General features: G+C 47.8%; 1 pseudogene; it reads right to left on the bottom strand.

Moving 5' to 3' along the window:
- Nucleotides 1-2,668: 2,668 nt before the first annotated feature.
- Nucleotides 2,669-3,753, bottom strand: LOC141981053 (olfactory receptor 52K1-like; annotated as a pseudogene).
- Nucleotides 3,754-8,908: the final 5,155 nt, after the last annotated feature.

Here is an 8,908-nt window from a genome sequence, read left to right as displayed (position 1 = left end):
TTACAGTGGACGAGAAGCTGGATATGAGTCAGCAGTGTGCCCTTGTTGCCAAGAAGGCCAATGGCATTTTGGGATGTATAAGTAGGGGCATAGCGAGCAGATCGAGGGACGTGATCGTTCCCCTCTATTCGACATTGGTGAGGTCTCATCTGGAGTACTGTGTCCAGTTTTGGGCCCCACACTACAAGAAGGATGTGGATAAATTGGAGAGAGTCCAGCGAAGGGCAACAAAAATGATTAGGGGTCTGGAACACATGAGTCATGAGGAGAGGCTGAGGGAACTAGGATTGTTTAGTCTGCGGAAGAGAAGAATGAGGGGGGATTTGATAGCTGCTTTCAACTACCTGAGAGGTGGTTCCAGAGAGGATGGTTCTAGACTATTTTCAGAGGTAGAAGAGGACAGAACAAGGAGTAATGGTCTCAAGTTGCAGTGGGGGAGGTTTAGGTTGGATATTAGGAAAAACTTTTTCACTAGGAGGGTGGTGAAACACTGGAATGCGTTACCTAGGGAGGTGGTAGAATCTCCTTCCTTGGAAGTTTTTAAGGTCAGGCTTGACAAAGCCTTGGCTGGGATGATTTGATTGGGGATTGGTCCTGCTTTGAGCAGGGGGTTGGACTAGATGACCTCCTGAGGTCTCTTCCAACCCTGATATTCTATGATTCTATGATTCTAATACCCAGCCTCCCAGCAACCCTCCGTCTTGCTAGGGATAAAATGGGATCCTTCCTTCCCACCAGCTTTAAACTCCTCTTTCTGTGGCCTGGCCTCAGTAGACACCTGAGTCTGTTCGAAGGCATCAGCTAAAACAGCCATCTCATCCCCAGACTTTTCATCTTTGTCCCACAGACACTGCTTTACATCAGCCTTACATATGCCTAGGAATGCTCTTGAGCAACAAGACCAAGCATTCCTTCAAAACTTGCCACCTTTTTACCCTTCACCCATTTTCCCAACAAATTTTGTTTACATATTCCCCATTACTCATCCCAATATCCCTCTTAAGATCCCTAAATTTAACTCTATATGGTTCAGGGGTAATCTGGAAATTCGCAAAACAGTATGTTTAAATTTACAATAGTCTAAAGCATCTTCAATAGGCATTTCATGGAACACATTTCGAGCTTTACAGTTAATTTCACAATCAGGGTAGGAACTCTCTTACCAGCAGGGATTTCATGTATCACACACAGTTTGTAGAAGGCAGTCAGATATTCAGCAATATCGTCCTCCTCACTCTATGCAGGACATAAGTGTTCTCATTTGTGGATTTTGGAGTGATGGGAGTTGTTGGGGTCGGGGGCCTCTAGTTCTGCTTCTCTAGCCGGTCCAGCTGGTGTTTTCTCTCTCTCTCTCTTTTTCTTCTCTCTCTCTCTCTCTTTTTCTTCCATAGCCCTTCTGTGTGCAGCCCCCTCTTCTTTGAGCCTCATTTCTGCCTGCTACATTTGAAACTCGCGGTCCTTTTCCTTCTCTGCCGCTTCCAGTCTGGCCCACTCTAGTTTTGTAGCCGCCTCACTGGTAGTCATTTTTTTGCTTTCTTGTGCTTATTTCCCTCACCCAAAATAAATAAACAGAAAATAACAAAACTGTGACCTCCTCCTGACTGTTCTTAGCCACTGCACTGAAGACTCACTTAAAATCACAAATATCAGTGCTTAAAGTGTGAACTCCTTTTGGAGTAACAAGCTGTACATACACCTTGCTCGCTGCGTCACTGTGATGGTCCCCTCTGCTCCTGGAGAGTTTTGCCTGGGCTTGTTTTAAGCCTTGAAGACACATTTTCAGCCTCATAATTATGTACATGAAATTACAACCTATAACAGTACTATAAGAACAATGCTCAGTGCATCATAAGCCTCCCAAAGACACCCGACAGATTCATAGATTCATAGATACTAAGGTCAGAAGGGACCATTATGATCATCTAGTCTGACCTCTTGCACAATGCAGGCCACAGAATTTAACCCACCCACTCCTGTGATAAACCTCTCACCTATGTCTGAGCTATTGAAGTCCTCAAATTGTGGTTTAAAGACTTCAGGGAGCAGAGAATCCTGCAGCAAGTGACCCGTGCCCCATGCTACAGAGGAAGGCGAAAAACCTCCAGGGCCTCTTCCAATCTGCCCTGGAGGAAAATTCCTTCCTGACCTCAAATATGGCGATCAGCTAAACCCTGAGCATGACAAACTTTGCACTGGATATAACACAATCATATTATAAGGATGAACATGGGGGTGCAGGGTGTTCTCCCGAGGTACAGAGTGTCACAGTGGTATTATTAAACAACTTAGGATAGGCTCTATAATGTTCAGACACCACAGCTGCATTTGTTCCTGCAGCATGCACGTCCGTGGCTATGGCTGGGTGTGTCAGTAATAAAGGCCAGATGTTCCAGCACAGCAAGAGAAGGTGCAAGGGGCCTTCACACTCATCTTTGTTACCAGTGCTACACACATGGGGCCGAGTGAGGACTAGGTCATGGCTAAGATCACCTTCTGGCCAGCAGCGCTAATCTCATGTAGGGGACAGTGTACGGCTCCCTAGGAGTCGGAGGTGGAGTTCCCATCCCAGCGTACACAAAGCCCCCACAACCATGCTGTCTAAGTTACTCAGAAAACCAATCCTGCATCCTCTGCTTCCTGATTGCTCAGCAGCCCCCTCCTGCTCAGCCTAGAAGCTTTTCCCTCGGCACAGGAGAAGCACCCGGTCACGAATCTGTTTGGTTTTCACACCGTACACAATGGGGTTCATCATGGGAGGAAAGAGGAGGTAGAAATTGGCCAGCAGGATGTGTACATGTGGGGCGACTTGGTGGCCAAACCTGTGAATTATTGAGGAGAGGACCACTGGTGTGTAGACCACTAAGATGGCACAAAGATGGGCAACACAGGTGCTGAAAGCCTTGAGCTGCTCTTCCTTGGATGCCAGGCTGAAGACAGTCCTCAGGATCTTGACATATGATAGGGAGATGAACATCAGATCCAGCCCCACGATGAAGAGAGCTACGATGATCCCATAGATGTTATTGAACATAGTGTTGGCACAGGTCTGATTGACCACGGCCATGTGCTCACAGTAGCAGTGGGCGATGACATGGGACCCGCAGTAGGGGAGCCTCCTGAGGAGGAAGGGCAGAGGGACCATGAGCAGAACAGCCCGGGCCAAAGCCACCAGCCCAATCTTTGCTATCACTGAATTGGTCAGGATGGTGGCGTATCTCAGGGGGTTGCAGATGGCCACATACCTGTCGAAGGCCATGGCCAGCAGCACAGCAGACTGCATGATGGAGAACGAGTGAAGGAAAAACATCTGCACCAGGCAGGCGTTAAAGCTGATCTCCCTTGAATTAAACCAGAAGATGCTCAGTATTTTCGGCACGGTGGTTGTGGATAAAACCAGATCGATGATGGCCAGCATGGCGAGGAAATGGAACATGGGCTGATGAAGGGAGGGCTCTGTCTTGATAACATACAAGAGGGTGCAGTTTCCTAGAAGGGCCACGGAGAACATTGAGCAGAAGGGGATGGAGATCCAGGGCTTCCAGCCCCGGGATGCCTGTCAGAAAGAACACTGATGGATCAGAGCCTGTGCCATTGGAACCTGACAGGTTGTCTTGTTGTGGCGTCTTTTGCAAGTCTTTCCTTTCAATAAAACATAACACATGGAATGAACAGACCTGTAAATTAAATACATGCTTGGGGCCAGTCTCAGCTCTGGAAGAAGTGGACTGACCTTTTGTTGAATTCATCAATCATGTTGCAATAATACTAATTATACAAACCCTGATATTTTTCTGTGCAAAATCATTTAGCGTTCTTAGAATGTCATTACAAGTCACGAGTAATGAACCCCACTTGGTTACAAGTATCCTACCTGGTGTACCTCGGTCCTAGGAGATGCATATTGTTTAGTGTGCATTCTGCCATGATGTACCGAGTATATCTGGCCGCACGGCACGTGCTTTCAGCCTAGAAATACCTGTCATGTTAAGCTGCATGTAACAAGATGTACCTGGTACATTCAGCAGCACATTCTGGGTATTCAGCCTGGATGTACGTAGTACATCGGGGAACATGCATGAGTAGTGCTATTTTGAACTCAGCTTCAGAGCCCGAGCCTCAACATCTACACAGCTATTCTTAGCGCGGTACCTCGAGAAGCACGAGCCTGCGTCTGTCAACCCGAGCTGTGAGACTAACTGCCGCTCGCTGCGTAGAGATACCAAAAGAGCCTAAGAGTCTGATCCTGCTCCCATTGAAGCCCGGGGGAGAACTCCCCACCGACTTCTGGGATAACTGATCCGTTCTTTTTAGGTGACAAATCTGAGGAACTGTCCCAGGTGTCAATAGAAGAGGTTTTGGAACAAACTGATCTATTAAACAGGAATAAGTCACCAGGACCAGATGCGATTCACCCAGGAATTCTGAAGGAACTCAAATATCAAATTGCAGAACTACTAACTGTGGTATGTGATCTATCATTTAAATCAGCCTCTGATTACAGCAATTACAGCCCAGTGAGCCTAACTTCGGAAACAGGCGAATAGGTTGAAACGATGGGAAAGAACAGAATCATCCCTCACCAGTCTAGTAGAAGTCTTTGAGGAGGTCAACAAACATGTGGATAAGGGTGATCCAGTGGCTATAGTGTATTTGGACTTTCAAAAAGCCTTTGACAAGGTCCCTCACCAAAGGCTCTTAAGAAAAGTCACATGTATTCAAAACAGACTTTGGAGAGAAGAAATTTTATGCTATAAAAAGTCCAAATGAACAGAGATACAGAAACTATTTTCACAAAGGGAAAAATATTACAAGCTGCTATAGACCATATTGATGGAAGGTTGCAGAAAAAATTATTAATTATTTCATGAACTGAGAAAAAATTGTGATCAAATAATTATGGATTCATACATTTTAAGGCAAGAAGGGACCATTATGATCACCTGCTCTGAACCCTTTTCAATCTGTCAACAACCTTCTTGAAGTGTGGGCACCGGACCTAGAAAGAGTGTCCAGTGATGGTCTCTCCAAGCCACACACCTCTTTATTTCTGCTCCATATTCCCCTGCTTATGCCTTCAAGGAGGGAATTTGTTCTCTCCATCACCACACTGCACTGGGACCTCATGTACAGCTGGTTACACATCATGACTCCAAGTTCTTTTTTGAGTCAGTGCTTTCTAAAACACAGCCCCCCATCCTGTAAGTGTGATCTGTGTCTTGGTTCCTCGATGTAGAACCTCACATTTAGTTGTAATGCACGTTGTAATGTAACCTGTACATTGTTCAAGTGAGCCCAGTTTAGCAAGTGACTGAGATCGTTTTAGAGGACTGCCCTGTCCTAATCATTATTTGTCTCTCTGCCAAAACATATGTCCCCCAGACTGAAATCTCCCATGATAGCAGAATTACACAATAAAGAGTCTCTCACAGTGCAATTGTACCAGGGGAGAGAACTATGGCTCTGTGTGTAACCTGAATGCCCCTGATGTTTTGAATACTCAATGGTTTCTTCACATCATTTGTTTGTTTGTTTGTTTTTTTGATGGAATTAAATAGTTCCCTTCTAAATGACCAACCTCACTCTGCTCCCACTTATACAGGTGTAAATCCAGAATCATTCCAGTTTTACACCAGTGTGACTGACAGCAGATTTGGCCCAAATTTTCCATTTGCTTTAAAAGTCTCCTATTTAGAAAGATCCTTGATTAACTTTAATATAAACTCCCCAGCTCACCTGAACCCTGGCTGCGTCTTCTTCCCTCTCAGCACATGCTGAAGTCACACACAAACTGCAGGACTCTCCACTCAGCTGAGATCAACTGGGTGAGAGTATTTATACCTCCTAATGACACCCTGGTGACTTTACTCCCCAGATAGGAGTTGAGAGACTTGGGTCACTATAGAGGTACGTTTGGTGGGGGCTGAGACTCGAGCTGTTCAGGGGGGCCGGGTGTATAGGGCTAAAAGAATATGAGCTCTGAGCTGTGTTCTATTTCCAGAAATAAAGAGTAAAATGCGGTCTTGTCAAATTATATGTATTTTTTATTAGAGGGAAAAACCAAAAAGAAAAAATCAAATGAAAAGTCTTCCAGAGGAAGTGGGAGAGAGAAGACTCATAAAATATTTAAACAAGCCACCTGTCATAAATATAAAGGGAAGGGTAAACCCCTTTAAAATCCCTCCTGGCAGGAGGAAAAATCCTCTCACCTGTAAAGTGTTAAGAAGCTAAAGGTAACCTCGCTGGCACCTGACCAAAATGACCAATGAGGAGACAAGATACTTTCAAAAGCTGGGAGGAGGGAGAGAAACAAAGGGTCTGTGTCTGTTGGTATGCTGCTTTTGCTGGGGATAGAACAGGAATGGAGTCTTAGAACTTTTAGTAAGTAATCTAGCTAGGTATGTGTTAGATTATGATTTCTTTAAATGGCTGAGAAAAGAACTGTGCTGAATAGAATGACTATTTCTGTCTGTGTGTCTTTTTTGTAACTTAAGGTTTTGCCTAGAGGGATTCTCTATGTTTTGAATCTAATTACCCTGTAAGGTATCTACCATCCTGATTTTACAGAGGTGATTCCTTTCCTTCTATTTACTTCTATTTCTATTAAAAGTCTTCTTGTAAGGAAACTGAATGCTTTTTCATTATTCTCAGATCCAAGGGTTTGGGTCTGTGGTCACCTATGCAAATTGGTGAGGATTTTTACCAAACCTTTCCCAGGAAGTGGGGTGCAAGGGTTGGGAGGATTTTGGGGGGAAAGACGTGTCCAAACTATGTTTCCCAGTAAACCCAGTCAGAGTTTGGTGGTGGCAGTGGAAATTCCAAGGACAAAGGATAAAATTAATTTGTACCTTGGGGAAGTTTTAACCTAAGGTGGTAAAAGTAAACTTAGGAGGTTTTCATGCAGGTCCCCACATCTGTACCCTAGAGTTCAGAGTGGGGGAGGAACCTTGACACCACCTAACTGAACCCTGCTTGTATCTCTGTGCATCAGAATATTTGAAATCTAAGTATGTTTGCTTCCAGGCTCTCTGCCTAGGATTCATATAAATGCTCCTGTCTTTCTTCTCTAGGGTTATATCCTACACCTGAGCACTTTTGCTTGTTTGCTTTATGAAATGAAGATTTACGCTAGTTAAATAAACTCTTTAGGAAATCTCTGACTTTAAGCAGCGACTGAATGCCCATCCAACCCGTGTGGCTAAGATGACACCTCTCTCGCTATAAAACATCTATGATCTCCCTGTCTGCTTACACAGATCCCGGAATGTAGTTTTACCGCTTCTACTTTGCTTCTAAACACGTAGACTAGTTTTCTTTATATTATGTTTGAAAGACAGCTATAAATGTGAATTCAGGTGATTTCTGCCTTCCATAGAGCATTTGAAAGAAGCCTCTAACTCAGCAGTCCCCAAACTTTTGAGGGTGACGCCCTGCTCTTATCCCTGTCCTCGGCGCCCCTGTCCCCAGATCTGGGGACAGGGCTGTGGCTCGGGCGGGCGGGGGTGGGGCAGTGTGAACAGGGGTGTATGGGGGCTGAGGCTGGGGCTGCAGCTGGGGGTGGATTTGGGGCTGGGAATGGGGCCATGCCAGGGGCCGAGGCTGGGGGTTGGAGTGAAGCTGCAGCTGAGCTGGGCCCGTGGCCAGGTGTAGCTCCGCTCCTGGCTTGGCCACCGGGCCAGGAATTGAGCCACGGCGAGTGGCTGAGGCTGGGGGCAGAGCAGCTGAGAGCTCAGCCAGGTGCGGAGCCCTGCTGAGGCTAGGGATGGGGCCAGGCGCGGCGCCAGGGACATGGCTGGGGACGGGACTGGAGCAGAGCTGGGGGTGGGAAAAACCTGGCTGGCGCTCCCTCCCCAACCCCCTGTGCGGGCTGGCCCGGGCCTCACCATAACCCCCCGACATTCCTCTGTGCCCCCTCGGGGAGCGCGCCCCGCAGGCTGGGGGGTCTCTGCTGTACCTGTCAGTAGAGACTGTCAGTTATACACGTACAACCCAGTTGGTCAGAAGGCAAATATGACAAAAGTGTGTCTACCAGAAGAACCGCGTGTGACTCAAAATAGCGGGGGAGTCACCCCCTTGAATTGGTACAGAACCAGTTTCGACACGTGACCCTCCCTGGCTTTGCTTCTCTAGACTCTAACCTACATTGACCGGGGATAAAATCACTTGTAACTCAACAGCTTGAAACGCCCCCTGTGCCAGGGGTGAAAGTAAGCCGAGTGACTTCCCGGGACGCTGGGGCCAGCTCTGGCCCCCGGAAGGGGCGGGCCTATGGCGGAAGGGGCGGGGTTGAGGGGGTCAGAGCCAGCCCCAGCCCACCCTGTAAGGTAAGTGCCCCCCCACCACGTGGGTAGCAGCAGCAGCCCGGGGCTTCAGGGGCTATTTAAAGGGCCCGGGGCTCCCCTCTTCTACTGCCCCGGCCCTTTAAATAGCCGCTGGAGCCCCGCTGCTTCCCCAGGTAGAAGCAGGGGAGCCGCGGGCCCTTTAAATAGCCCCCAGAGCCTTGGGGAAGTGGCGGGGCTCCAGTGGCTATTTAAAAGACCGGGGCTGCAGAAGCAGCTGGAGCTGCTGCTATCCCAGGGCTCCGGGGGCTATTTAAAGGGCCCACGGCTCCCCTGCTTCTACCGCCCCAGCCCTTTAAATAGCAACCAGAGCCCTGCAGCAGCTAGCCCAGGGCTCCAGCAGCGGGGCTCTTGAGGCAATTTAAAAGGCCTCGGGCTCCCAGCAGTGGCTGGAGCCCCAGGCCCTTTAAATTGCCCCCTGGGGAAGCCGGGCTGCTCCAGTACGGTGCACCGGCTCTTGCCAGTACGCCGTACCGGGGCGTACTGGCTTACTTTCACCTCTGCCCTGTACCCACTAAAGACTGACGCCAGCTTAACTCTAGAGGCCAGTGTCTGGTGGTACAAGGTTGAAT

The sequence above is a fragment of the Natator depressus genome, chromosome 1 (assembly GCF_965152275.1).
Source record: "Natator depressus isolate rNatDep1 chromosome 1, rNatDep2.hap1, whole genome shotgun sequence".
Taxonomy (NCBI): domain Eukaryota; kingdom Metazoa; phylum Chordata; order Testudines; family Cheloniidae; genus Natator; species Natator depressus.
This window is presented reverse-complemented; position numbering and strand designations above follow the sequence as displayed.